The sequence below is a fragment of the Aythya ferina genome (assembly GCF_964211825.1).
Source record: "Aythya ferina genome assembly, chromosome: 15".
NCBI classification, from domain to species: Eukaryota; Metazoa; Chordata; class Aves; order Anseriformes; family Anatidae; genus Aythya; species Aythya ferina.
The window spans coordinates 2408138-2435981 of record NC_140314.1 but is presented as its reverse complement, the minus strand read 5'-3'; the positions used below and the strand labels follow the sequence as shown (position 1 = coordinate 2435981).

The window sequence follows — 27844 nt, the reverse complement described above, 5'->3', positions numbered from 1 at the left end:
CAGAAGAGAGACAATATTTTGTTGGCAAAAGCATTCTCTTCCTCCCATAGTTCCTGCCTAACCCATGTGTAGTGGCTGGAAGGAGTAGGGCAGATTCTGCTCCCTTTACTCCAGCTTCATCTCCAGCAGCTGCGCTGGCAGCAGTAAGGCTTCCTCAGCTTTACACGAGTCAGAAGGATCTGGCCACAGCCTTGCTTTCATTAATAAGCCACCAGAAATTTTAAGATCAATACTGGTCTGAGGATACACAGTACACCCTGAATGGGCACTTGGCTTGCAAAGTCACAGCTGACTTAATGGGATGTGTAATGCTCTTAGCTGGCCCTGATAAATTATCCCCCACTGGCATGCACCTGGGTGTATTCCAGGCTGCATGCAAGGTGGAAGGGCTGGAGATGTGCACATCTGCCCCAAAATCACACAGATAACCCCTCGCAGACCAAGGAATTGGTTAGTGTTCACTGAGGTGGGAGCTCAGCAGGGCAAACTCATGGAGCTCCTGAAGTTCCAGCAGCCACAACGCCTTCAGCTGCAGGCAAACCAGGTTTGCTCCCACCATCACAGCCCACACATGGGCTGTGGACACCCAGCCTCACCTGCCTAACCTTCCCCATTCCGTGCTCTTCAGGGTGAAGCTGCCATTTGCTGCTACAGAAAGACAAGACAGGATGTTAGAAAATACTCAAGTTGTCTCAGGTATTCTACATAAAGCCAACGTACTTAATATTCCTCCCCCAAACTTGCCTGCAGCCTCTCAAGGGCTGTAAACCTTCTGGCAACCCCGCTGAAGGAGCATCCCCAGCCCTGCAGCCTCCCTGCTTGGGGGGACGGCTGGATTCTGCTCCCAGATGCTGCGCCTTGAGCCAGGAGCGATCCGAAGGAGACCCACGGTGGCACCCATCAGGGCTGAAAATCAATTTGCTCAAGGTCACGGGCATGATGAAAGCAGGACCAGGCATCCCCTGCACGACACACGCCCAGCTCGCTAGCGAGGCTCCAAGCGGAGCCCTGCCAGCATCCATGAAATGCGCGGGGCGTGCCATCGCGGGGCACTGTCAGATGAAACCCGGGCAGTAAATCAAACGGCGTAGCACAGCTTAATGCCCTGTCTGTGACTGTACGTGATACACAGCCTCTTCCCACAGAGTTGTAAGGATCAGCTGGAAAAAAAAAAAAATCCAGTTTGACTTTTGGTGTTTGATGCTCCAGCGTTTCCCAGGCTAAGATGAGATCAGTAGGTTGGACCCATAGCCAAAAGCTTCTTTGTGTTTTTATGCCTATTAAGCTGACCTCTTATACATGAAGTCTGACAGAGGTGCTGAATAGTTTATGTAATTTTTATTTTTTTTACTGGATCTAATTCTAGCTGACTCAAATCTGGGTTTTCTGATTGCAGAAAAACCTTCAAACAAGGAACAATCTAGCTAATAGTGCTTGCATAAATCATCCTCAAAATAATGAGTATCTGCGGAGTGAATTCATTTAGCTAAATAGATGGAAGACCACTTTAAAGTTATTTAGAAAGATTAACAAAAGAGAAGGGAAATGAAAAACAGATAATAAATTGACGAGAGAAGGGGAAAAATTGTATTAGAAACAATGAATTTGTAATAAATTCAAAATGCCAAGGAGAAATTTCCAAAAAAGGAGATTGGCACGGTGGTAGTTTGGCTGTGCTAGTGCTAAAATGTATTTTTAATTAAAAATACACGGATGTTAAAATGCATTTTAAAATGGATAGGTAAATAGGTCCCCAGCCAACATTACATTTTTACTTTTATGACTTTCAAATTCACCAATAATTTGTCATTTCCCCAGCACAAAAAAACCCTTACCTACTGCAGGGCTGTTTCTTCCCCTGCACTCGACATACCTTCACCAGCCCTCCCTGCAGCAAACCACTTATGTCACCCTGGTCAATGGTGGGACTTAGTCCTTTCCACTTGGAGCCTGCTCCGTTTTCCATCAAAATCCCCAGAAATCCTTCCATCAGTTTGAATCTGAGCAAGATTAGGACTTTTTTTTTTTTTTTTTTTTCTTTTTACTGTCTTCAGCTCCTGGAGATCCTCACAGCAGCAGCCCTGAAGCCCACAATCATTCTGTTGTTGCTGAAGTTCATTCAGAAGTTGCTGAAGGAGACATGGAGCCATCCAAAGGTGCCTCATTCACACGCCACCACGTTTGGTGATTCCTTCCAGTGGTTTCAGATGAGGCTGAGGGTGGTGAGGGTGGGAGAAGAGAGAGGAGTTGCATCAAGACCCAAGATAATCGAGCATGAAAACTATTTTTTCATTGATTTTCAAAAAATCAATTTTTCTTTCTTCACCAACAGCAATTTAGGGAATATTTGCCCCCTCCCCAAGGTCACATGCTAGGTTTTAATGCCTTTATGGTGCAATGTTTAGGTTCTAGGTCACCGAGCCTTAAGAAATCCAACAGGAGGCCCACATGAGGAGTACAAAGTCCCGCCTAAATCCTGAGAACAGGGCTGGAGAAAAACTGGTGCAGGGCTCCATACGATGCTTCTGAAGTTGACTCTGCCATTCATGCTTTGTCTTCCAGAAAAACATCATTTTTCAGAAGAAAATGTCCCCTATCAACTTTCATCACTGTGTTAGAGAAGCACAAGGCTACCTTCCTTCAAAGCCTTTCGCCCACCTGCACTCTTTCCAGTCTCTCGGCTGAATGTGCAGCATTTTTAAATACATCACCGAGCATATTTCAAACCCACACATTTTGGACAGGCTCAAAACCTGCATTGTGGCTTCTTTCTTTCTTCCGTTGTGTTTGCCGCTTTGATTTATTTACTTCTCATATCATGTTTAGACTTGCTAAATATAAAAACTGTTTAAAATAACTGTGCAAAATATTCTCCAAGTCCTTGAGAAAAAAAAAAAATACAGCGCTCAAGACTGCCTTCTCATGTTTTATGGTTTTAGCACATGTTGCAAATAGAATATTTCCACAATAAATGTTTGTTAAAAATAATTTCCACGTGAAGAAGTTAGTTCTAAGCCAACAACCCCAGCGAGGCAGAAGAGGAGCTACCAGGTTGGCAGTGACAGGTGGTGCTTTCCTGAAAAAATTCCCCAAAATCACTGAAAGATACAACTTTGAATGGGAAGACAGGTTTAGTCTCCATATTCCCCCTTTGCTTAATATCTTCATTATCTCCTTGATGCGGACACCCGCTCAGTGAGAAGGAACCAGTGTCAGAGAGCCCAAGAGCTGCAGATGTGTGTTCCCTGCAGGAGTAGACACCCAAAGGCATGCCAGCATGGCTTGCTTGCTCGTTGCCCTGCCTTTGCATAAGTTACTGGTCCCTGAGCTCCATTTCCTGACTGCCTTCTGAGTGTTCCTGCTACAAGCAATCACCATGGCCATGATTTCCTCAGCAAGAGCGTTTCCTTTCACAGATCTGGAATTTCACGTCCCTTAATGTCACTGATTGCCCTGTAGCCGTATGCAGTGAGAATGAGAGGAGCTTCACTTTTGCCCAAGCCTGCTGCATTGCCACTTGTTTATTAGATGGGCAAGACAAGACAAAAATAATGACTCTTCAATTTGTTGCCAGTAAAGAAAACACTTTTGGTGCAGTTCTAAAGCCTCAAAGGCTGCAAGAGTCTGATTTCTTGCTCAAAATTTATGCTTCTACTCAGACGACAACAGAAAATTAAAGACAAATAAAACAATTTAACTAAAGAGCTACCTGAGTAGTTTTAAAATGAATTAAAATTAATTTGTTCATTTAAGGGTCTTCACTGTAGGTCAGACCCCATCAGAGGTAAAATTATTCTAACTGATTTTATTGTTGGTAAATGCATTTATGGTGCGACAGAATATTTGAAATCACCAAGGCAAACTGCTGATGGTACAGATTCACTAATTTACTGGACAAAATGACCTTTGTTGCATTAAGAACCGAATCTTATGGGACAAAAGTCCTTTAAATAGCTGCTAATATTTTAAACGAATTACCCAAGATGATGATGTTGAAGAGCTGAATATATTAGAGAACTTAACATACATGAGGATATACACAGAATATGTATGGGTTGAATATATTAGAAGATACTTTGCATGAGAAATAACTTAATTTGGGACTGTTACGTGTCCACAGAGGGGAAGCAAGCAGATGCCTTTTATACACACTAAATGGTTTGACATTTTTCTTCCATCCCTCAAAGACAACTGTTGGATGGCAAGCGCAAGGTAAGGGAGTGAAGCCGAAGGGACCAAACATTGCACTGCTGTAGAGGTTCAGCTATCAGGCAGCAAATCCTTGAGCTGCAGCAGGTGGGATGTGTGCAGGTAGTGAGAGGGATACCTGTGTGTGGCATGGCCAGGCTCCTCTCCCTGCCCTGGGTGCTGTGCCCTGCAGAAGGACAGTGATGAGCCAAAGATCTTGTTAAATGCAACAGGAAACAAGAACTAAGCAGTGCTGCATCCTGCTCATGCTATGAAACTCCTATAATGTTCTTTACACAATTTATTGTAAATCACTCATGGCTTGTTTAACGCTCTGCTGATTTTATCTTGATTTATTGTGTTGCCACCCTGCCTGGTGAGGCAGCAGCCGTGCCTTTATGGTCTTTAATCAAAGCCCAAGCACCTGTAGCAGCACGTGTCTGTCTGCCCAAAGCCCCTGCATGGTGCTCAGCATCCCACGAGCTTGTCTGCAATCGACTGAGCCCGGAGCCCTCGGCCCTACCTAGGGACATCAGCACTGCTCTGCTCCCCTCTCTCCATGAGCCCACCAAGGTCCAGCATGTCCCAGCTCTGGGATTTCTCCTCCCTGATGCTTTGTGGGGGGCACACAAGCCCACCTGCCCTTCTGCTGGCTCCTGTTATCCTTTACCTTAATTCTGTAGGTGGTTTCTGTAGGTCTTGGGTGAGAGCGTAGACCCACAGCTGTCCACAGCACTGAGAGTCTGTGTTCCTCAGACAGCCTGGTGAGGCAGAGATAAGGAAAACAAAACCTTTAACATCCTCAGAGACAACATTTTACCCCAAACAATTTATCTGGGGTCACACAAGAAGCCTGTAACAGAGGAGCAGATCCAGATTTCCCAAAGCTTTAATTACAAAATTAGCTTCCCCTCGCTGGACAGCAGTGTGCGTTGGATGACAGCCTAAGCTGGTGACATCTGAGTGGTCTCCAGCTCTAAGGAGGTCAGCAAAGGGAGGCTCTTTTTGAAGGCATAACCCACAGAGAGCATCTGAAGGTCAGGAGAGCATCTTTTCTCCCTTTTCGTGGGGCAGCCGACTTCACAAGATGTAAAGAACAGCTGCCTGAAAGAATCCTTTCATCACTGCAGGCAGCTAACAAAGCCAAAAATAAATATTTCAGCTTCTGCAGTATTTAAAAAGACTTTATTGCTGTAAGGCCCAAACTTCAGCGTGTCAAGGCCTCTTTAAGCAACTCGACTTAAACAAGTAATTGCTTTAGGACTGTTAGAAAGAGTTAGACCAAACGTTCAGCAAAAATAGAAACCGTTCCCATGAAACTCTGTTAACACCCCCCAAAAAAGCTGAAATAACTGCACAACCAGCTCTGAGGGCACAGCTCAGACAGCAGCACTCTGTGGGTCCCCAATATCAGCCCTGACTGGTAAAGGAGCCACGCAGTGCCCTTGGTGTGGGGCTTGCCCACAACAGGGCTGCAGCACAGGGCTCTGCTCTGGGGTTTTGTGCAGGCAAAGCGGAGAGCTGCAGGACACGAGGGGCATGCTGGCTATTTTAATCCCGCGCCGTAGACACCGAACAGCTGCACGTGCCGGGCGCAGGCCGGGCGCAGTCACGTCCTGGTTTGCAAACCTTGCCTGAAACACCTGGCCCTCTGCTCCCCGAAGGGCTGTGGGGTGGCCCTACAACCACACAGCGGGGCGCCGAGCTCGCTGTCCCAGTGAAGGACACCCCCTCTTCATCACCTCCAACACTCAGGATTGTTTAGGGAATCCTAAAGGGAAGGAGGGTGCTAAATGTCTTTGCTGGGTAACTAAGAAGCGGAGGCTCCAGCATCTCACTTAACGGACAACCCTGTGATGACACGCTGGAGTTTTCCATCACCATCGTGTATTCCGTGTGTTGCAGGTTTCCAACAGACATGGGAAAAATACAAAAAGACATATGCAAGCCTGAAAATACGGTGTATGCTTTTAGAAGTAAGGCTCTTGCTAGCTTGAACGGGAGCCATGAGGCTCAATCAGTATCAAAAATTTAGCAGGAGCACAAGTCTTCCGCAAACTAAAAGGCAAATGAATGTTAAAAGTCCAACTCCAGCTCACCTTTGCCCTTCCATTAGCTCTGTATGTGAAAATGTTCTTATTTATAGACCTATAGAGACTGGCAAGTAAATAAAGGAGCAAACAAGCTAGAAGCAATAGGTTAAACTTATCTGCAGGACAAAGAACAGCGCGGTGAAAGCAGCTAAAGAGACATCGAGACGCATAAGAAAGACATATTTCTGAATAATTCAGCCTGGATGCCCGGCAGCACCAAGAGACAGAGGTTGATTTCTGTTGGAAATCCCTGCGGGTGACCACCCCAGGCTGCACTATCAGCTGCCTCTTGTGCTCGTCTGATGGATGCTTTTGGCAAATGTGTCCCAGTCCACAGAGTGCTTGCTGCAGGTGGGTGTCGCTGCACAGCTCAGCACGGGGTGCACCCAGGGTCTCCCCAGCCCCGCTGTCACCCTTCATCCTGCTTTGCTGCTGGATGAAACCAGAGCTGCTCCAGCCTTTGTACAGGGATGTGGGGAAGGAGAAATGGCTCTAGCAGAAGCAAATGTTTTTGCCATCAAGATTTCCCCCGTTAAGGGAAATCCAGTTTGCTGAAAAATTGAAAATTCAAAAGGGGTGGTGATTTATAGGATAAAAGGTGCAGCGTATATATCGGGAGGGGAAAAAAAGGGCATTTACAAAGCAGCTGAAGTATGTAAAGATTTGCTTTCACATTAGCTGCCATCTGGGTAATTCACAAGAATAAAGCCGCTTCTTATCTCGCTTGAATCTGTAACTTCATTCTCATTCCCAGCATGTCCCATCATGCAGGGTACAACAGATTATTCCCCCCAAGCTGTGCCCATGTGGGGAGAGAAGTGGGCACGTCCTGGCTGTGGCCAGGCTCCCTCGAGCCCTCCCTCAAGCCTGAAAGTGATCCACTTGGATGAGGCCAAACCCAAGCTACCAGAAGAACAATTTAGAGGAAACAAACAAACAAAAAAAAATCAACCACCAACAAGAAAAAACAACCACCCCAAAGCCTTGAAGATTTGCAGACATTTCTATTAGTTAAGGTTTTCTTACTGCTCTACATGTCAACATTTCACATCCCTGTGGCCCCATGGAAAACATCAGACCTCTGCTCCTCCAGCTTCGCTTCTGTTCATTATAAGGGGATCTACTGGTGGGTGACCCTTCAATGCTGTTAACTGTTCCCTTGGAGTGAAGCACTCATTGTTTTAAATAACTCAAAAGGATATATTTCAATCAGCTCCTGATTGTTAGGATTTATTAGGCTGAACCCAAGGGCAGGCATGGAAGCTAATTAGAATTATTATTTTCAGGTGACAACTATAAGGAGCTCTCAGGGACATATTCAGCCCTTCATTTTAAGGCTGAGGTACAATTTTCAGGGTTATTTTCTGAGATCATTTAATGGGATGGTTCTTTTTAATAATGCAGAGGGCTTGCGGTGGGAAGAGGAGGAAAACCAGACCCCACTGAGAAATTCGGGGGGATAAACAAACAAAAGGATGTTAATAAGGGGGGTGGTTTATTGCACTGAAAGCTGCCATGGAGCCAATTTCTGGCCCAGCACAGCCACTTTAGTGCACCCAAATTCCTGAGTTGATCACAAAGGTGGAATACAGGGCTCAGAGCCCATCACAGCTTCATGTTATTTCTGTGGGTTCTTTATCTGGCAGAGCCACAAGCACCATTCCTCCCCCTCTCTCCTTACACTGCTGTCTTGGTGCATCCAGCCCCAGACAACGGTGAAGCAGAGGTCCACAACAGGGGTCAGGATAGTGCAAAGCCACTGCCGGGCAGGTGCCATCGCTGGAGCATCCTGTGCAAAGCTGCCACTGTGCTGGGAGGTCTTTGGGTCTCTGGAACCAACCCAGATTTTTCCAGCCATGCAGACAGACCAGGACACATCCCTTGGTGTAGGGGCATCCTCCCTTGGTGTGGGGCTTTGCGGGGCTGCTCCCAGCACCCTGTCTCTCTAGAAACCTTGGTGTATCAGGGGCAGCAGTGTCCTCATGTGCTACTGAGCCATTGGGGCCAGCACCTTCTCTGCTGAGCAGCCACCACTGCCCTCAGCTCAGGGCACGGAGAGGAACCAAGAAGCAAATTATTTACGCAGAAACAACCTACTCAGTGGTTGTTAGCCTGGCTCCGAGGAGCTTACTGCTCCTAATGACGTCTCCAGAGCCTTGCTGGGAGGGAATATTAAAGAGAAGAGCAAGAAAACAAGCCGGTTGTCTTTGGTGACTGACTGATGCCAACGGACTGCAACTTGCTAAGCATTTTCAGATAACATTTGCAGTTGACGACTTGACATTTGGAAACCCTGAGGACCTGGAAGTAGGTGGAGGAAATTTCCACTCGCGAAGGCTGAAGTGCATTAAACTGCTTTTGATCGGAGCTGTCTAGAAAGCTCGGGAGGTACGAGCAGACAAACACACGTGGTTCAGGGATGCCTTCACCTCTAAGAGCAAAAAGCAAGTTGGTGTTAACACAGGACATGGAGGCATCCAAGCTGCAGCAGGGTTAAGTGCCTATATTTTGGGTATCAAGCTAAGGGCCATATCCTGGCATTACCAAGGGCGCTGTGAGATACTGAGGAGCCCCAAATCCTGGCTGAGGATGGAGGAGGTCAGCAGATCCTCTTGCTCCACCACCTACGCTCGCAGCCTCACAAATTTAGCTGGGAGAAGGTGGCTGCTGCAAGGTGACCTCTGTCTCCATCTCTCCCTGACAGTTCTGGGGCAATGAGCTGAGCACACAAAACATCCCCACTGGCTTTTGGACATTTAGGCTCTAAATGTCTTGGCATGGGACCTCGGTGTCCTTTGGTCGTGCATAAGGAGAAAACCAAAAAGCTTCCCCAAGCCCTCGAAATAGAGTCTGCGAGGAGGAAATGAAACCAAATCAAAGCTTGCTTGTGAAGAGCAAGCGAATATCTCAGTTCTGCATCACAGGACACATTCTGCTCTGACACTCACCATCTTCTCCCCCTGCCTCAGTTTCTCCTTTCGGAAAAAGGGGCTCAGCATGTGCTGACAAGCGTCAGGAGGCAGCTGCTCTCAGGACCTCTGTAGGATCTACATATCCATCTTTGGGGGCCCTCTGCTGGCAGCCTCTTTTTCCAGGAGCACAGCAGAACCCTGTGGAGATGGGCAGGGGGGACTTGGGTCTTTTTCTTTTTGTAGAAGAATAGTTAAATGCACAGACAGAGCTGCCGAAGGACATCACCTGCTGCAAGCAGTCCTGGTCTTCACCAAGGTCATTTTAGCCATGTACAAAGCCTTAGCTGTGCACTAGGAATATTTGTGTTCTTCTATTTAATTTGCATGAAAACCTGTGCAATTCCAGCAAGCTTTGCATCACTCGACCCTGCTAATCCTCCCTTGCCTTCCCTTTCAGCTCAGATATCACATCAGAGGTGCTAGGGGAACAGAGGGACCTCGTGGCTCAGGTCTCCTCAAACCCATCATCCCTCAGCAAAAGCCTCTCTTCCAACTGTTAAGAACCCATTCTCCAGGTTGCATTTTTATTTTATCACCTATTAATACTTACTTCTTCATGCCTCAGCATTGTCTTTTAGCACAGATGATTCATTTCTCTTCATCCACTGAAATATCCCCCAAATGTTACTTAACCAAAAGCCAGCCAAAGAAGAAATGCATTTTTCTTTTGTGGAGGAAACCAGTTCCCCTACCAACAAAAAAAAATATCAAGACAAGCAGGTTCAATGTGCCTTTGTAAGTCTGGATTGGACTCAGTCCTATTTTCATCCCATTATTCTTTCCTTCACAATTTGTCTAAAGCTTTGCAGACTGTGAAAGGCCAGTCGCTGCCTGGATTGCTTTTCCTCCTCCTTTCATATGGAGTACTCTGTTTGCCATTCTTCAGTTATGTGAACCACTCCTGAATGACACATCTGTGAAAAGATTTTGCCAACAGAGATTTGTCTTTTTTTTTTTTTTGCCAGCTCCAGCCCCTTCAGGATCCCTTTGCAGAGACTCCCCCATTTCCTACACCAAGGTCTGCTTCAGACTTGAGTTATTTTCATACACCTGAGTACTCTTTAGCCACCCTGTGCTTCCTGCCCCTCATAGCACCATTCTTGCCATTGAAAACAGAAAGTTTTCAAAAACCAGGACTTCTGAAGGTTTCTGGTTTTACAACTTGACATGAGCCCTGAGCACCAGGGGGGTCTCTCCCATATTGCTCCCTCCCACACAGCTCAGAGGATTTTTGACTCTGAAACACATAATCCAAAAAGGCTCGGGGCATCCTCACCCCAGGTATGTCGCCTTATAAGCCTGGGTTTCCTTACCCTTTTTCCTTGAAGACCCCACTTCCAGCAGCCGCACAGCAGAGCCCCAGCCTAGGCTTGCTCGCCCTGCCCATCTCTGCTCCCGGTGGCTTTCGGGAGATGACACGACTTCAGTACTGAATACAGGGGGAAAAAAAAATAAATAAATAAACCAAGATACAAGAGTAACGAACACAGCAGAAAGCACTATAAAAAGACCTATGAAGAGACTAATGACACTGTTTAAACAAAGTTGTCTCCTGTGATAGTGCTAAATCCTTTTTATGACCTTTCAGCCTTTCAGAACAGTTTATAAGACAATTTTCTGTTTGCTAGGCTTACTGACAAACAGTCGGTAACTGCTTATGCTGGTACCAGGAGTCCCATTACAGAACAAATAAAGTCTATTTTACTATTTCCCCCCCCTCTTATAAAACACAGAACCATTTCCCTCCCAAGCTGGTCCACCAGAGGAGGGGAAAAGCATTTGGAGAAAAGGAAGCGTTCTCCAAGAGCAGCATCACAGGAGGCAGCAAGAGTTGCTGGGGGAGATAAAGCATGCGATCACTGCATAAATGATGCTTTGATCACAAAAAGCAAAGAGCAAGAAGACAGTTTTAATGGTCTGAAAACACATGAAAAGCAAATGTAGGAAGCAGCTTTGATACACAAGACAGTGGCACAGTATTTATTTTGTGACCTTTAACAAGTACGGGCAGTGCAACAACAAGCTAATTTGGTGGAATTAAAAAATAAAATCAAAAGGAGATGGAAAAATTAACCCAAGAGCTTCATGGCAGAGGGAGAAGAGGAGCAGACAGGGCTAGAAGCACTTTTGCTGACCCCTGGCACGCTGAGGACAGAGCCCTGCAAAACACCTTGTGTCCCCACCGAGAACAGCAGGTGCCCAGTAGCTCCCATGGACAGGGAATTTGGGAAATCACTTGGCAGAACCCCAAAATGAAAGCACACTTACAGCAAGGTTGTATCTGCACACAGCCCAAAGGGAGATTTTGTGGGGGATGCCTCAGCAGCCAGGTGGGGAGTGTGAGGGGGAGAGAATTTGAAGGGTCAGAGGGGAGCAGTGAGAGCGTTGACTGGGAACTAAGTTTTCAAAGCAACTTTGAATATTATTGAAGAAAAAAAAAAAAAAAAAAAAAAGAGCAAGATGAGCAAGATGTGCATGTGAATCTTTCAAGTCTTCCCAACAAGCTGTTTAAAGTTGACAAATTGAGAGCTATGGAATTAACAAGTTTCATTTTGCACGTGCATCAGGCATTAGAGGCCCGAGAGCATACACAAGCTCCTGCACTGGGACATATGCCATTAAGGTGCCTCTCCTCAGGACTCTGCCCTGGCCATTTGCACCACTGTTTTGTTCTCACAAGGATAAGGTAGAAAGTCTTTCAATCCACAGTACCTATTTCTGCTTTAAACCTGCAGAAAGAGCACTTGCTGCATGCCATTATCTTACCAAGAGCACAAAACACCCCATGGGGGAGAGAAAACTTCCTGCACAGACCACCAAGGCCAACCCCTACCTTAGACAAATGGTCTGAGAAAGTTGCTGGAAACTGATGGATTTGGCCAAAATTTACAAGCAGTGAATGTCCCACATGGAGGAAAAAAAAGGCATGATAAACAGTCACAAAAAGACAGTGCCCATCAGCTAATTTATGCCCCATGAATAATTCAGCCACATCTATTAAAAAAGCTTCAGCTGACTGGAAACACAGAGAAGAGTTGGTCTGGAGGTAGGGAGTGCCGGCCACCCCAGAGGCTTCTCCCTCTTCCTGTGGGCTCCTGAACTGCACCAGCTGGATCTGGAGGCTGAAAGATGAAGAGAAGTGGTGGAGAGAAACCTAGGAGATAAGAGCACAAGGAGCTCCTCCACCTCTAAGCATATCCTCCAGCTGATGCCTCAGGCTTTCTGTAGAAGAGCTCAGCACTCACTCATTGACCCATTGCAGCCCAAATGGGGATTAAACCCCATGAGATGCTGGGATGTTACAAGATGCTTTGGGGCAGCAGGGACCTGGCCAGAAGGAATCATCCCCCATTCTCTGGGCCACGAGCAGCGTTTAACTCCCTGCGCTCGGCCTTCAGGTTCTTCTCACACCACAGAAGTTGGAGGTGTTTCAAAAGCAAACCTATTTTCCAGCACTTTCTACCCCTATTTTTTCTCTTAAAATCATAACAAACTTCCAGACACCCTGGGACTGAATGGGCTCCCTCCTTCCAGCTCTCTTCAGCCACCTTTCAGGGTGCTCAGGCAGCTTTCCGTGGGATGCCAGAGCAGGACCCATGGCCACCCTGTGGGACAGTACAGAGCTGGTACCATGGCAATACGTAAATACTGCAGCAACCTCTTCCTCTGAAGTGCTTTGTGAGCAGGAAGAAGCCAGAGCCCATCTGGACCTCTGGAAATTCATCACAGCCAGCAGAAGTCAAATCTCACTCTTCCTCACAATACACAGCAAGCCATGGAGGCAGTTGCCTTCTCCCATCCAAACTTTGCATTTATGTAACCTTAGAGAAAGCTCTGGGCCCTCATCTTCCTAAGCAAAGCTTCACCTCAGTCCACTACAAGCAAGTCTATTTTCTTTTTTTTTTTTTTCTCTTTTCTTCCAGAGAGCTCAGCATTTCTCAAACCAGGGTTTTCAACCTGAAATGGGGTCATAAAACCTTCTTAGTGGGGTTACCAGCCCTTGGCCACTTTGTTTGTTCCAGATAATCTGCAAGGCTGAGTTCACGGAAGAATTTTTGTTGTTGTGGCAGGATGGTAGAGCATAATTTGATTTAAATTTATCTTTGTTAGCCAGCAAATTTGTCTGCCTCCTCTGTTGGACAGCATTATCGTTTTGTCAGGGCCAGTAGGAAATATCTGCAAAGCGTTGTGCTGGCAGCAACAAAAAAAAAAAATCTGTTCCACAGATAAGCGTGGGATAACAGTAGGAGCAAGAGGGGGTCAAATGAGACAAAATTGGTTCGTGACCCTAAGAAATAGGGTGAGAGACCTGCAAGGCTGCCCCCCTTCTGGTATGCACTGTGCGGTGCAAGCTCACGTGTTCCAGCCAAAACTTTGTTTTGGCTCAGGTAACAAGGGCACAGGAAGGAGGTGCAGCACCAGCCCCCCTGCAGTAAGACAAGGGACTGCCTGGACCAAAAGAACCCTCATGCTGTTTGCTGGGGGCTTGGAGCTGCCCAGGCTGCTCCCCAGCCCTTTTCCTTGCAACACCTTGGCCCAAGAAACGTCCCATACAGGTGACATTGCCAGGGATGCATTTTTCTCTCCTTTCAGGCTCCTTTCTATTGTCACTGGGGTCTAAAGCAGCGTTAGTAGGGCAGTGACAGAAGCCTCATACATATTAAGTATACTGAGGGTGAAAAGCTTAATAAACCATCACATCTGGAGCCTTCTTTCCCTCTCCACAGTCATGTCTGCCTTGACTTATTCCTGCTCTATAGAGGAAATGGCAGGATTTAATAATCTTTTATTAGTATGTCAGCTTTTTAAATGGCCAAAGCATTATTCATAGGGCAGGTTAAAAAAAAAAAAAAAAAAAAAAAAAAAGAGGAAACGCAGCACATTTAGTTGAAATACTACTTGTTCCAGCCAATGAAAGGGTTGAGATAAATACAGCTATGTGTTCCTGGCCCCTTTCTGTCACATCTGGAGAGGAGCCGTCACACTTTCTCTCCCAAACCAGCCTCATTTTTACTTCATTTCCATGCTTCATGCCCCTGTCACTCCGTGAAGCAGCTCTCTGGGAGTTTGGGATCTCATGCCCTCGAGCTGCAGGAGAGGCTCTGGTTCCACCAGCTTTAAGACAAAAGATGGGTTGCACAGATACAAGATGGAAGTCTCAAGCATTTCTGCTAAGTTAAGGTCTGCTCCACCTTTACCTATTACTGCTTTTACTCCCCATTTCTTTGTTTCACCTATGCCTGTTTTTTATTTTTTAAAGTTACCAAAAGCCTTTGTTTTCTCAGTTCTTTTGCCATCCAACATTGTGACCAGACCTGAAGAGTTGGTTTTCAGGCAGAGGGGGATATTTTCTCTCCACCCAGTGTCTTGCTTCCAACTTCTTTAATTAAAAGCACCAACAAGCTTGTGAAACAAAGCCTCATAGCAAATGCACGAAATTAAGTTGCCTGAAACAGACCTTCCAGAAAAAGGCATTTATATTATATAAAGATAAATGAGTAAATGTTTTTCCTTATGCTTGCTCAGAAGGATTAGAAAATATCACCCTCGTTTTTCCCCCATATTTAATTTTCCGATCAACCCCACATCTTTTACTCCACCTTCCAGATTTTGGGGTTCTGCTTTCAGCTGGAAAAGCTGAAAGGCAGCATCTGCTCCCAGGTTCTTTCTGGTTTGGATGGGAAAAGTCAGAAAACCTGTTCCCATCACAGTCCCAGCCCAGACACAAGATGTTCCCTGATGCATCCATGTTTCAAGGGCTCATTAAGAACAGACCTTCTGAAACTTGGAGGCTTACCCTTCATTACTGACTACACTGTCCTGGAAGCCTATTACCTTTAATTGGCACACAGTTGCACCGAAAACATGGAGCTGGCTCCACTCTAATCCATGCAAGCACTGCCTCTAGATTTCGATGGAGGCAGCTTCTTACCCCAGAGCCTCTTAGAAGTAAATCTTATTTAGGTCAGCAGTGACATTTTCCTTTCTGAAATAGTAGGCCAAATGCCAACGAAATTGGAGCACATTAGTTGGAGCAGTCAAGGGATTTACTTTACAATACTATGTATTACACCCATGTGAACACTAAAAAAATGTGACCCTGCTGTATTGAACTTCCAACAACTTATTCATTGGTGCTGGGTGAACATAAGATTTTCCATTCTGGAGGAAACCTAGGTTACTGTTAAAAGAAATCCCCTTTAGCCCCACTTGGAACAAAGACCTACACTAAGGCTTCCCATCAAAGTCTCAATTCAGTAACAGGCATACAAGCTCTTCGGCTATCAGAATATGTCTGAGAAGACTTTATGAATGTCCAAATGGAGAGCTTAGCTGTCAAAAAGTTGCATTTCTGTAAAAATCAACATGTTTTTATGATGTGCTTTCATGCAAATAAAAGCACCAGCTTGGATGGGGAAAAGCCCTGCCCCGGGAGGGTTTCAGCTGCCAGGACATGCTGCAGCCCTCTGTGAGGGGAGGGTGATGGCACTTTAAAGTTATCAAATCCTCTCAAACCTCATTTTTTATAACCTGATCAACAAGATGAATGAACGATACAACTGACAATGTCTTTTTGCATTAAATTCTAGAGAAACCCCACATCCTTCAAGCTCCTCTGATGGGAATCAGGCCATCCTGGCCTTAATAATAATCAGGAATAATTATCATTAATTCAAGAGATTCTCAACTTGGCCCAGGGACTGCACACCCAAACTGCTTTCTTCCTATCCTTCAGCCCAAAGAATTGAGTAGATAAGCAGGGAGATCTAGGATCAGTTATAACTGAGGGATTCCCAGGATCTCAACACAATTCACACCTACTGTTTCTCCTCAGCCAAGGCCTGTGCTCTTCTCTTTGCCTCTTTCTGCAGCAATGTCACCCACAATCCACAGCAGGACCTTCAGTGACAGGGCCTGTTCCTTCAGTGATTACCTGACAAACCCTCCTTCCAAAAGCCAGTTGACCATGCTAGCCAAGCAGAGCTGCTTGGGAGTGGGAAGATGGTGATCAGACAAGAGCTGGAAGCAGTTAATGATTGCACAGTGCTGGATTTGTGCTGGGAGCCCAATATTTTAGCAACAACTTGAACAAACACCCCTTGACAGGCACAATCCTGATGATATCCCTGCACAAATTCTCACAAGGAAATGTTCCAAAACCAAGTTTGACTTGAATGACAGAAAACAAGCTCCTGCCTAAACCCAAATTACTGACAGCAATTGATCAATCCATGTAGCTTTATTAGCATAGCCTGACTGCAGGCTTCTTCCCAACAGCATCTTGAATCAATAGCTTAATTGCCTTCCTGGCTTGTTTTGCTTCTGGTTAAATTCCCTGATTAATCCTGCAGACTCAGGGAGGCTGAATGAGTTAAACCTGGACAGACCAAGCAGGATGGGCCCTTGGATCTCCACCTGGGAGCAAGCAAGAAGGCGATCAGCAGGCAGGATACACCAGGGGAACACCACAGTGCCCAGGGACCTGTCACTGCAGCATTATTGCCTAGGAAAAGAGAGAGGTGGATTTGCACATGCACGTGCCTGAAGACACGCTGACAGGCAGCACGTCCCTCGCTGGAGATGCTTCCCATGACACTATCGCTGCTTCTCGACTGTCTTTTCTTCCCTATTTAATCCTTGCACCTGGAAACAGCCTGGCACCATCCGATCTATACTTGCTCTCAAGCAATGGTCTTTAAACATTGATCACTATCACTGATAGCCTGTTTCCTACTTTTCACCTAAAGCACATGTTGCCTGCAACTCAACCGTGGCAGCTTTGAGGGGGCTTTTTAAACCACCCACTGGATCCTTTGTTAAGGCAGCTTTTTCCAGATAAGACAACTGGCTCAGAAGCATCATTAATCCTGTAAATAAGATGTCCCTGTTAGACAACTTCTGTCACGTCTTAGACATTTGTTAGAAAGTGGCAGTGCTTTTGTGCCTCTCCGTTAAGTATTAATCTCCTAGAAAGGCTAGGGGAGCTATTTTAAGTGTGACCTGCAAAGTAAAGACAGTCATTGAGGGTTTTTATTACTCAGATCCAGAGAACAGGTAAGGAACTGGGCTGTTTGTTTTTCCTACTTGGAGCTAATGGAGGTGAGGATATTTGTGGCCCTTGAGGATACAGCTTTCGATTCCTGAAAGGCTACACAAAGGGTGAGAGATGGTAAATCTATTCTAACTAGTAGACTTCTAGTTACCAAGAAATTGTAACCGATTAGTGGTCAATCATAGAAGGTTAAATTGCAAAAGAGATTTTGGCGGACTAGAGAACATTTGTAAGGTGTTAGGGAAGCGGTGAGTGAAGACACCGACTCACAAAGTTGGATGTGATAAAGCCTAACAGCCCTAATGTCTAACGTTAAAAACAAGACAGAAAAAAGGTGACAAACCAAAGCAATACCTCACCAATCAGCCTTTCCTCAGGTGGCTCAGCAGGGGCCGGGGTTGACAAGCAGGGACACTTTTCATTGATCACACTTTCCAACAGCTCCTAATGGCAGTGTGATCTCATCGCTCCCAATAAACCTCAGTGCATTGTGGGCACAGGTCCCAAAAGGCGACCTGAGCATCATGAACGGTCCCCCAGATGCAGATCTGCATCCACAAAGCATCACATAAAGGGTTTTATCCCTGTAATTACTCCACCACAGTCTTAGGGGAACACCTTGTGTTTGCAGCAGCCGCTGCAGTGCTGGTCAGGCTGTGAGCAGCTGGCCGCTGAGCCATGGTGAGATGAAGCCCAGGTCCCTGGTTCTATTAGCACCAGGGACAACCAAGAAAGGACCACAGGTTGCTTTCTTTGGAATACCATCATCAGAGAAATTTCTAGCCATGCCATTTGGGAGCAGAGGAAGGATTTTCAGAATGAAAGCAGCTTAGTTATGCATCTGAGACAAAGTTCTTCCCAGACAGGAGACATGTACTTGTCTGCATGTCATCTAACTTGTATTTAAACCCTGTTCTGAGGGCATTTTATTTCAAGAGGGTTTAAACTTACAGGCTGCGCCGGAGAGTATTTCATCCTTAAAATACTCCTCCAGACAGGAAGGTTTTCTTACCAAAGGTTACAAGAATCCGGCTTCTGACATTTAATCATGGTGATTTGCTTCAGCAGGCTGGTATAAAGTACCACTCAGCATAAATAAAGACATCAATCTGGCTGAAATTTCCCAACTGCTCCAATTTCATAGGGCTAAGGATGAGTAATGCTCCATTCTTGACTCCATTTGGAGCATCTCATGGACAAGGTGGTTCCTATGGTGAATTTGGGGCCCTTCCGTGCACACTGCAAGAGAAGCATCCAATTTCTCCTAAAGCCATTAAGGGGCAAGAGTCTGCTCCAGGGTGTTTGTACCACACTGTATGGGGTCACCACTTGATGCTCTTACGTGTGACAGCAGCAGTGATGGCCATGCCCAGATAGAAGAGGGGATTTAGTTGATTTAGGGCTGCTGCTTACAGTAGGAAAGGCAGTGGGACAGGGGGAGCACAAATACAGCAAGAACAAACTGAGGAGATTCTGGACTAGCAGAGCAAAATGACACATGTAAATCTGTTTCATTGGAAGAGACCTCACTATTTGAATAAGTTTAATATTAAACCGATTCAAACATTGGAACAAACCCAGTTATCAAGGCAGTTCACATGCTCAGGCACATAGGGCGTGATGCACCTTCAACGCTGTTGCCACGGTTTGCTACCAGCTCATCATGGCTTTGAAAATTGCTCTGAAAGTTTACAGTAAAGAAAATAAAACACCAGGAAAGGTCACTAAAACAGCAGGCAGGAAGATGCTCAGGACACACTTGCTGGCCTCTGAACTTTGATCTTTTCACGAGCAAGGTGCGCCTCTCCACTGACCCCTGCTTCAGCCACTGGAGCCTCTCCATCCATCCTCATGTTTAAGAATATTCACTATTTCAGATTTTTTATTGCATAACAAACTGTGAAGATCCCAGTCAGAGAAGCAGGATTACAAAACCATTCACTGTTTGTCATTTTACTGCAAAACCCCTGTTTTTTTAGGCCACAGCATTCACAGGCTGCTGCCCACCCCCAGACACATTAGCTGGAGGTCACAGGCAATGCTGCTGAGGTCTCAGGAAGCTCTGTGGGGCTTGACTCCAGGCAGACTTCATGTCAGAGATGTGGACTTATTTCTCTTCTGCCCCCAGATAATGGCTTACAAGCCAGAACAACCAAGGGCCCTACAATAAGGCACCTTAAACAACACCGAACAGCTACACAAGGAGCAGGCCCAAAGGATTCAGCCTTTGCCTCATTAAAAGCTGAGCACTGATGTTGCATGCAAGGTTGAAGACTCTCAAAGGGCAGCTTTTGTAGGAGAATTAAGCACTGAGAGGAACATGGAGGACCCACAGAGCCCAGGCTACATTCAAAAAAAAAAAAAAAAAAAAAAAAAAAAAAAAAAAAAAAAAAGAAGACAGAAGGCTCTGGCCCTACTATAGAGGAGCTCCTCATGCTGCCATCGTTCATTTCACAGAAGGAAGAAAACATCCGTGACCAGGTGGGTTTGTCTCTCAGAGAAGCACTATGTACGACACATTAGAGTAAGCCAAGAAGCAGCGGGCAGTCTCCAGAGCATGATACAAGAAGACTGCCCCCAGCCAGCTGTGCAGAGAGGACACATAACAAGGCCAGCCCTACCCCTGAGTCAGGGTGGCTGCTGCAATCACTCCTGCTCATGGACAGAACAACTGGACAACTCCTCTTGCCGAATGATTTCTGCAAGAGGCAGTGGAAGAAGCGTCAAAGCCACCACTAGCTTAGCATGGGAGGAAGAGCAGCAAGGCATAAATACAGATGTCCCAGGAGAGAGCCAGGCAGCTTTGCAGCCCAGCTCCCTGCACAGCTCCTCAGCTGCCTCATTTAGGAGGAGAGACAAAAGGTTGCATTACCCCACTCAGCCCTGGAGCAAGAGATAATTAGTAGCTCATTGTTTTAAATCCTAATAAGTGTTCCCCAAACTAACTAGCCGTGTTGGACATAATGTAAATGACTCTGAAGAAAACACGATTTGTGGAGCAGTCTAATTAGATCGCCATGAGAGCAAGGAGGCTGTGCAGCGCTTGCTGCCGAGGGAGACCTATTTGCACAAACCCCAGAAGATTCCCACGTAATAACAGGAGCCAATGTCTTCATTTCCTAAACATCCACTAGCGAGCAGCCTACAGGCTCCATTTCACCATTTGCGAATGCCATTTAGCTCTCTGGATTTAATCCCTCCTCTTTGAATGAGGCAGGGGAAAGCAGTCATTTTGGAGTTGTGGCACTGCAGCAGCGGACCAGGGAGCACCCACAAACCCCTGGCAGCCAGCTTTTAATTGATGTAACACCTCCTTCCAGATCTTATCTGGCAGTTTGTGGCACTGAACGTGGGTTTAGCTCACTGCTGAGGAGCTCAGGCTGCAGACCTTGCCCTCTCCTGTCCTGAAGGCGCAGGACAAGGGGAGCCTGCTTTCCTCAGTTGTCAATGCTTTAAATAAGAGTTCAAACCTATGTTCTTGAGAGCTGCAACAAGCAATTACCGCCTGATTGAAGGTTATTGGTGCCCACAGTCTTGGCACAGCTTGTTTTCTGAAGCACCAATGGGCAGCAAATAAGTGTTTTGTCACAAATCAAGGCTGTCCTAGAAAAGCCAAAGGAGGGTCTGCAGCAGCCACAGTGCCATTTGCATTAATAGCAGCAAAGTGCGAGGGGCAGCATAGGACAGAGATGAGATACATTTCCCCCTCACTATGAAGCTGAGTAACCTCAGGCCAGAACCTAAGCTGCGTGCAGCACCACGCTTATGCTCGTGCCAGTTTAGGGACATCTGCATTCCTGCTCAAGGCACCGCTTTCAACGCTACTGTGGTCAGGCTGTGCTCCTTGGAGGCAGGTTACAATCACTGCACAGACTCTCAGATCTGCTCAAACCATGGATTACAGCTGGGGGAGATCCCACTCCATCCCTGGTTTGACCAGCTCATCTCTGCACAAAATCCCTGAGCATTGGCCCAGCCACAGCATGATCCTTGTAACATGGGCACCTCTGCTGTGCCCTTTCTTCCAGCCACACTGGAAGTAGCCCAGCAGCATGAGATAGCAGCTAGGGGAGGCACAGCAGCATTCCCCCAGTCTGTGCTCCAGTGGCAGCATGGCCAGGACAGTGAAGGAAGACAGAAAAGCATCCTGGAAGGTGACTGAGCAGCAGAAGGTCACAGTTGACTGGATTCAAACTGCTGCAGTTTCCTCATGCTCCCCTACAAGAGGGAAATGAGCTGGAGGGATGGTGCTTTAACCCCTTACAGCAACTAATCATGGTTGTTCAGGATCAGGTGAAACCAAGCGAGCACAGTGAGAGGACAGGAGGATTTCCTGAGCAAGGCCAGCTTTTGTGCTTGGCCAGCCAAGCCAGACAGCAGCTCTCGAGAGACAGACAGTGCTGCAAAGCCAGGGAGCTCCCAGAGCAGCCACCGATCTGAAACAGGAGTCTCCAACCCAGGCAGGAATAAAGTCACAGCAGATGAGGAGCTCAGGCCCCACAGAAGAGCAGAGCAACAAGACTCTGCTACAAGAGTGCTGAACAACTTGCGGGTCTCCTTTCGGAGCCAGATTTCCCCAGGGAGCCTCGATGCCTCCCTCCGACCTTGGACACAGACACCACTGACCTGAGTGCTCCCGAGAGCATCTGGGTGACTTTGCAGCACAGAGTAAATGGGGCTTATGGAAAAGTTACTCAGGCACTTTTGGGCTTATATCCATTTCTGGAACTGGAGGTACCTGGGCTTTGTGCTCACTTCTGCCTAAAATATTTATGTGCTAATAAAGGTGGAGCCAGAGGAGCCTCTGAGGTCACTTAGAGAGGTAAAATCCTCACTGCAACTGAAATAGCTGAGACAGCAAGCAAGTCAGAAGCAATCAAGAGCAATTAGAACATGCCTGTACTACATAACATTTACTTGTTATGCTACAAGGGTCCAAAAAGCAAAACAAAGGGGTTTTGCTAATTCTTTCCTACTCCATTACCCTTGCAACCAGGAAAGCATATTAAACACCTCTGCTGCGCTCTCTGCTTTCTGTGTGTTCGGTTCAGCTCTCCCTTGTCTCAATAGCTTAAAAGTCGGTTTTTCCCTTTAAAAGCCAACTTGCCTGCCAGGTAGCTTCTCTTAATCTCTCAGTCTTGGCTAGAAGCCTCTCTAGGCTGCTGAAAGAGATAGCTACTTACCCTTTGTTCTTGCGACAAGAAAAGACTCAGCTATCAAATCCTTCCAGATTCCTTTGTAGTCTGAGAGACTCTAAAATGGAAAGAATAAAAACCCATGTATCAGTCTAACAGATTAATTACTACTAAGGCTACCAGTAGGACCAGCTTATACCCATGCCTCTCCTCTCTACAAAGCCAGCCTTTACCAGCCACGATGGTTACGAGACATGATAACAGGGTCATTCACCTCGGGCAACAAGCATCGCATGCTTCTTAATGTCAGTGGTTGGCCTGAGAAAGCAGCCAGAGATGAAGCCAGTGCTTCCAGCTGTGGTTTTCCCCCTAAGGCTGATGGAAGAGGTCCTCAGGAACAGAGCCAGCTGAGGGCTGTGGTACCCAGGCATCCTCCAGAGCAGGCTGGGCAGATGAGGATATCCCACCACAATGGGCAGAAGTGTGCTCCTACTGGTCTGAGAAGTGTGTTCATACTGGTCTAGGGCTGTTGCTTTCTTTCTCAGTGACACAAAGGCAAGGTTCCTTGCACACAGCTTGTCAATTAAAGAAAGCACATGGCTCCCATGGAGGCAGCACTCATTTACACAATCTGAGAGTTAATCCCTAAAGTTGCGGGCAAAAATAACACCCAAGCTAACAGTTACTTCAGTGCACACAAAGATTTTCATTATGTAGTTCTCTGTAGCATACAGGCAGTTTTTTTCAAAATGCATTTTTCAAAGTCATTTGTAGAGAGCATTCAGCATGGTGAGCACGAAGAGCCCCCAGCACCCCACACACTCTTGCAATGCTGCTTTCCTCCTAGAAAGCAAGACAGCACCCAGATACTTCTGTACCAGGAGGGTCTCCGCCCCCCAGCACAGACCCCTGCACACCTCTTGCGCAGCAAAAGAAAAGGGCATGGAAACCCCTCTCACATATCTGGACAGTGAGAGTCAGAGAGAGTCCCAACAGAAAAGAACAGTCAGTTCAAGTAAGCTTTTCACAGCTAAGTGTTAGATGTACTGGATCTGCATTCCTCAATAGGGCTGTGAATGACTCGAACTGCTGTCACTTCTCAGAAAAAGCCTTCCCAAGAACAATTCTTCAGGTTCAACCTCAGTTGAGCGCACACCAATCTCTGAAAGCATCACTCACTCTCCTGCTGCACCATTACTCACCATCAGGACCCATCTCCATGCCATTCTGCCCACAACTGCTCCTTTCCCAGTCACAGGGAAGCTTCTCCTTCAACCTTAAGCAGCACCTTACTCTTCTCCAGCAGCCTGAGCATGCTGCCTGGCCACATATATAACCAATCCTTTAACAGCTGCAAAACATTTCTTCTGATTTCTGCAGCAGAATAGCTTTAGAGGGGATTCAAGGAGGATTAACAAAGTTCTCTCTGCTGAAGAGCAAGCTTAGTTCTGGGCTAAACAGAAAGGTCCCCATTTCATGTGAAAAGACAAATAGTACAAGCAAGAGGCTGTTGCAACCAGTAGGGATGCAGCAGAACATACTACAAAGGTACCAAGCTTTTGGAAGCAATTTCTCCCATCTCAGTCTTATGCAACCCATCACACCAGGTCAGAGAACCCCAGTGGTTACACTTCATCCACTCCAGCTAGCTGAAGCAACGGGCAGATGCTAGTGTCACTGCACGCTGTAGAGAGCAACACTGGGCATCTCCACACCGAGATAACAGAGTTCTCTGGTTAACAAACTCTTTGCAATATACATCTGGACCAATGGCTAGAGAGGCTCATGCAGGGTTGGGCTCTGGAGCAGCGGGTTAAATTTCAGCATCATTCTACTCCCCAGCTTGCTGTTAGTCTCTTCTTCTGGTGCTCGGTTGAGATGCCTTTGAAATGCATATGTGGTTGTGGTCCAGGAGAAAGTCTCCAGGGAAGCAATTTGCTGCAAATACTCAGCTACTTAAAAATATTTATATATGCTAGGAAGGGATTAGACTTCATTTACCATTTTCTCCACCTTTAAACCTCATTTAATGCAGCATTAAGCTCCAGCTGCAGTAGATTGGTTCTGAAGTTGTAAAGGAGAAAGACTCATGAAACAGTAAGATGGTTCAGCACAGAGAGAAGAGTGATGGCTCACCATTTTCTAGATGGTGTTAGGGTAATCGAGAACTAAAGGATGTCCAAGATAATCAGCCTAACACTCTTTTACTTACAGGAGAGTGTTCCCAGACTAGGGAGCATCACGAGGAGACACAGAATCTAAGAACAGCTTTAAAAATCAAAAGATGAGAACAGCCTGCCTAATGTATGAAGAGGTGAGGGCAGTTCCACGTTTAAGGGAAGAACACTACTTCCAACCTCTCATCAGCCCTCGAGTAACAGCCGGAGGGGCTTTCCCAGGCCACCACGGGGAGGGAAGGAGAGGAGCAGCAGGCCTGCAGCTCGGCTGCTTGCAGACACGGGTGGTCACAGCCAGCTCCGAGGGAGGGTCTTGGCACAGCCAGGGCGAGACAGATGGGATTGCACGAGAGGCTGGGAAAGGCATTAGAGGTGCATGAACTCCGCTCGGGAATGCTGAATCATCTGCTGCCCCCAGTCCTGCCAGCACAGCTCCAGAAAAACATCCTCGAAGAGTTTGGGAGTTCAGGGCACCACTGTCAAGAAGAGAGCCTGATGATGGAAACCTGCTGCTGTGATGCCCACCACATGGCGCCTGCTAGAGCTGTGCCCTGCCTGGTCCCTCTGCAGGGACAGCATCTGCAGAGGATGCTGAGCAGGGGCTGCTGGAGCCAGCTAACTGAAATATGGTGTGCAGGCAACTGGAGCTGGTCCTTGGCATTTGAAATGAGATATTCGTAGTTATGGCCAGGCAGCCCGAGTCTTTGGAGACTTCTGTTTTCCCACTTCTGCCATCAGCCTTTTCGACCATTACCGAAACACACCTCCAGAAAGCAGTTAATACACTAATAGTCCGCATGCTTTTAATAAAATTATTTTCGCAGCTAAAACCCAGCATGTGTTTTCGCAGCAGTAGCCACCATCAAATATTTACTCTGCTCAAAGAGCCATCAGTGACCTGAACAAAACCATTTCTCAAATATTGAACAGAAAAATACACTTCAATCTCTTTGAGCCGGTTACATCTGGCTTCAAGTTAGCTGGCAGATGGGAGGAAAACTGGTTGCAAATGCTTAAAAATTTAAGCTTCTTGCAGTTTTGAAGCCTGCAAGCCAAGAAGATACACTCAGAGTGAGGTAAGCAGGAGCTGTTTGTAAAGGCACTCAGTTTTCAAAGGCACTGAGATAGAAACATGCCATGGAGATGTTTGCAGTATGCTGACAAACCCAAACCAGGTGAGCATCTCCTCTTCCTCGTTTGGCCCAGCCACAGCCTCCAGCACTATTCATTGAAGGGTCTTTAACACATAAGGCATGCCAAGGAGCTTTCTGAAGATGTGAATCACAAAATGGAAAATCAGGGTTCTGCCAGCTGGAGGGAGGAGTTGGGAGACCCTGGAAATAGGTTTATCGTATTTAAACAATTGTTGTTTATGAGCCCTGGGGTGTCAAGTGTGTGCCTCATTGTGGAAAATTGTTTCAACCATTCACTCGGTTCCAGGAAGTAAATTTCTGTGGTTCAGGAGAAACTAACTGTGGCAAATCCCTAATGTAAGGAAAGCCAGAAAGCTTTTTCTACTCCTAATTATGCTGTGTTTCTAAACTTTCCCCTATGGCATGCAATACTAGAGTTCTTTTAGCAGCTTTTCCCGAAGAAAACACTAACAAAGGAGGCATTGTTACAGCGCTGATGAGTGCTGAAATCACAGGCACTACCCTGGCTCAGAGCCCACCATCTACAGCAGATAGGACGGCTTCTTCCCTCGAGATGCACAGGGCCAGATTCAGCCTGGTCTGAGAAAATGAGCAGATTTAGAAGAGTTAAATATCACGTGAGGATGTGCCAATGGACAGTAAATGCTTCATGTCCCACAGTGCATGAAGAAAGGTTGCAATAGTGACCTTGGCACTCACCTCTCCTGCTTGACCTACATGAATGACTCCATCCTGTGACAGCAATAGGTTTTTAAGTGTTTTGTAGCCTGGCAGTCTGGTTATAGGACATGAGTGGGTTACAGCCCTTCCATTGCTCCTGAGGCAGCTGTAAAGGGGGCACCCACCAGCTGAGGGCACTGGCTGTGGGGTGTCCCTGGGCTGTGGCCATGCAGTTGTATGGTCAAGGGCAAGACGGAAGGGGAAGAGCCATGTCTGCCCCATGAAGGGACATGCAAGGGCAAGTATAAGTGCTGGAACTAAGGACCAAAACAGTTAGCTCTTCACTGTGCTGCTGAAATGCCATGATCAATTGGATGTGAATTCTGACCAAAAAAAGGGAAACATTTCAATTGAACAAGAATATATCTGGATGTGTTCTTCAGTGACAAACTCCCCCTGAAGCATTCCTCTGACCTCAGATGTTAGCACTGAGGTTGCACATCTATCCCAGTGTGTGCATAGCATCTTCTGCGCCATAGTCCTTGGCCATCCATGGTACAGAGTCACTCCTGTATTGATTACTTTATTGATAGCGTGTAGCCCCTCCAGGCAGTTTTCTCTCATCAGAAGCAGGATAGCTCTGTTACATTGGTGGCCTGCTCATCTCCAAACAGAGAGATTGCTTCCATGTGGAAAATAAAATATTGCCCATGGGAGACATGCTCAAGAAGTTGGAACAAATTCATTCATGCACCACCAGATCCCTGCAAAACACCCTGGCTTTATTCTGCACTGAGCAGAGGAACCAAGTGTTCCCTCTGTACTACTAATCTGTCACTCAGAACAAAATAATGTTAATGGTGTACTAGTGTAGCTTTGAAAATTTTATTAAATGCAGCCAGATATTCTGTAGATTGTGTTTTCTGGGTCATGCACAAATAATAACGTTAACGCAGAGAGCCGTCCTGAAGTGTAGTCGGAGAGAAAGGGAGCGTTTCCTACCGCACAAGGGATGGGAGATGTGTGCACAGCCCAGCCAGCTGTTCCTCCTCCAGGGTATAAGGATGCTCTTTGTAGCTTTGCTCACTGAGTTCCCAACAAATTGTTTTCTTAGGGAACACGAGGAAACTGCAGGAACAGAGAATTGGGTTCGCTGGCTGACTCAGAGCCAGAAGCGTGGGGTCTCCAGACCTTGGTTTCTGCTGCTCCCTGGGAAATCTCAGCAGTCCCAGGGACGGTCCAGGGCACCTGAGCACATCCTGAAAGCTGGCAGCTCCTCGATACCCTGTCTGCTAGCCAACCTCCCACTCTCATGGCACAAGCCTGCTTTGAGAGGATTTTTGTTACTAGAAGAGCAAGGAGCAGGATTTTCAAAAGCCAGTTCCAAAATCCAGGACTTCCAAAAGTCCTGG

At 46.6% G+C, this 27844-nt stretch overlaps 2 long non-coding RNA genes across 14 annotated transcripts; one reads left to right on the top strand and one right to left on the bottom strand.

Moving 5' to 3' along the window:
- Window positions 1-739: 739 nt before the first annotated feature.
- Window positions 740-23757, bottom strand: LOC311445086. Of its 13 annotated transcripts, none has more exons than XR_014698197.1 (7): window positions 23644-23757; window positions 22490-22559; window positions 10567-10682; window positions 9804-10167; window positions 4859-4949; window positions 1874-2213; window positions 740-1160 (listed from the first exon to the last, which is right to left on the bottom strand). It is a non-coding gene; the product is annotated as an uncharacterized lncRNA (long non-coding RNA). The 13 variants fall into 13 exon arrangements; XR_014698206.1 differs by lacking the exons at window positions 740-1160; window positions 1874-2213 and adding exons at window positions 2226-3076; window positions 4328-4375; XR_014698198.1 differs by lacking the exon at window positions 740-1160 and having other exon boundaries at window positions 1667-3076.
- A 131-nt stretch (window positions 23758-23888) lies between these two features.
- Window positions 23889-25991, top strand: LOC311445191. The gene is made up of 2 exons (XR_014698270.1): window positions 23889-23989; window positions 24656-25991. It is a non-coding gene; the product is annotated as an uncharacterized lncRNA (long non-coding RNA).
- The last annotated feature ends 1853 nt before the right edge of the window (window positions 25992-27844 follow it).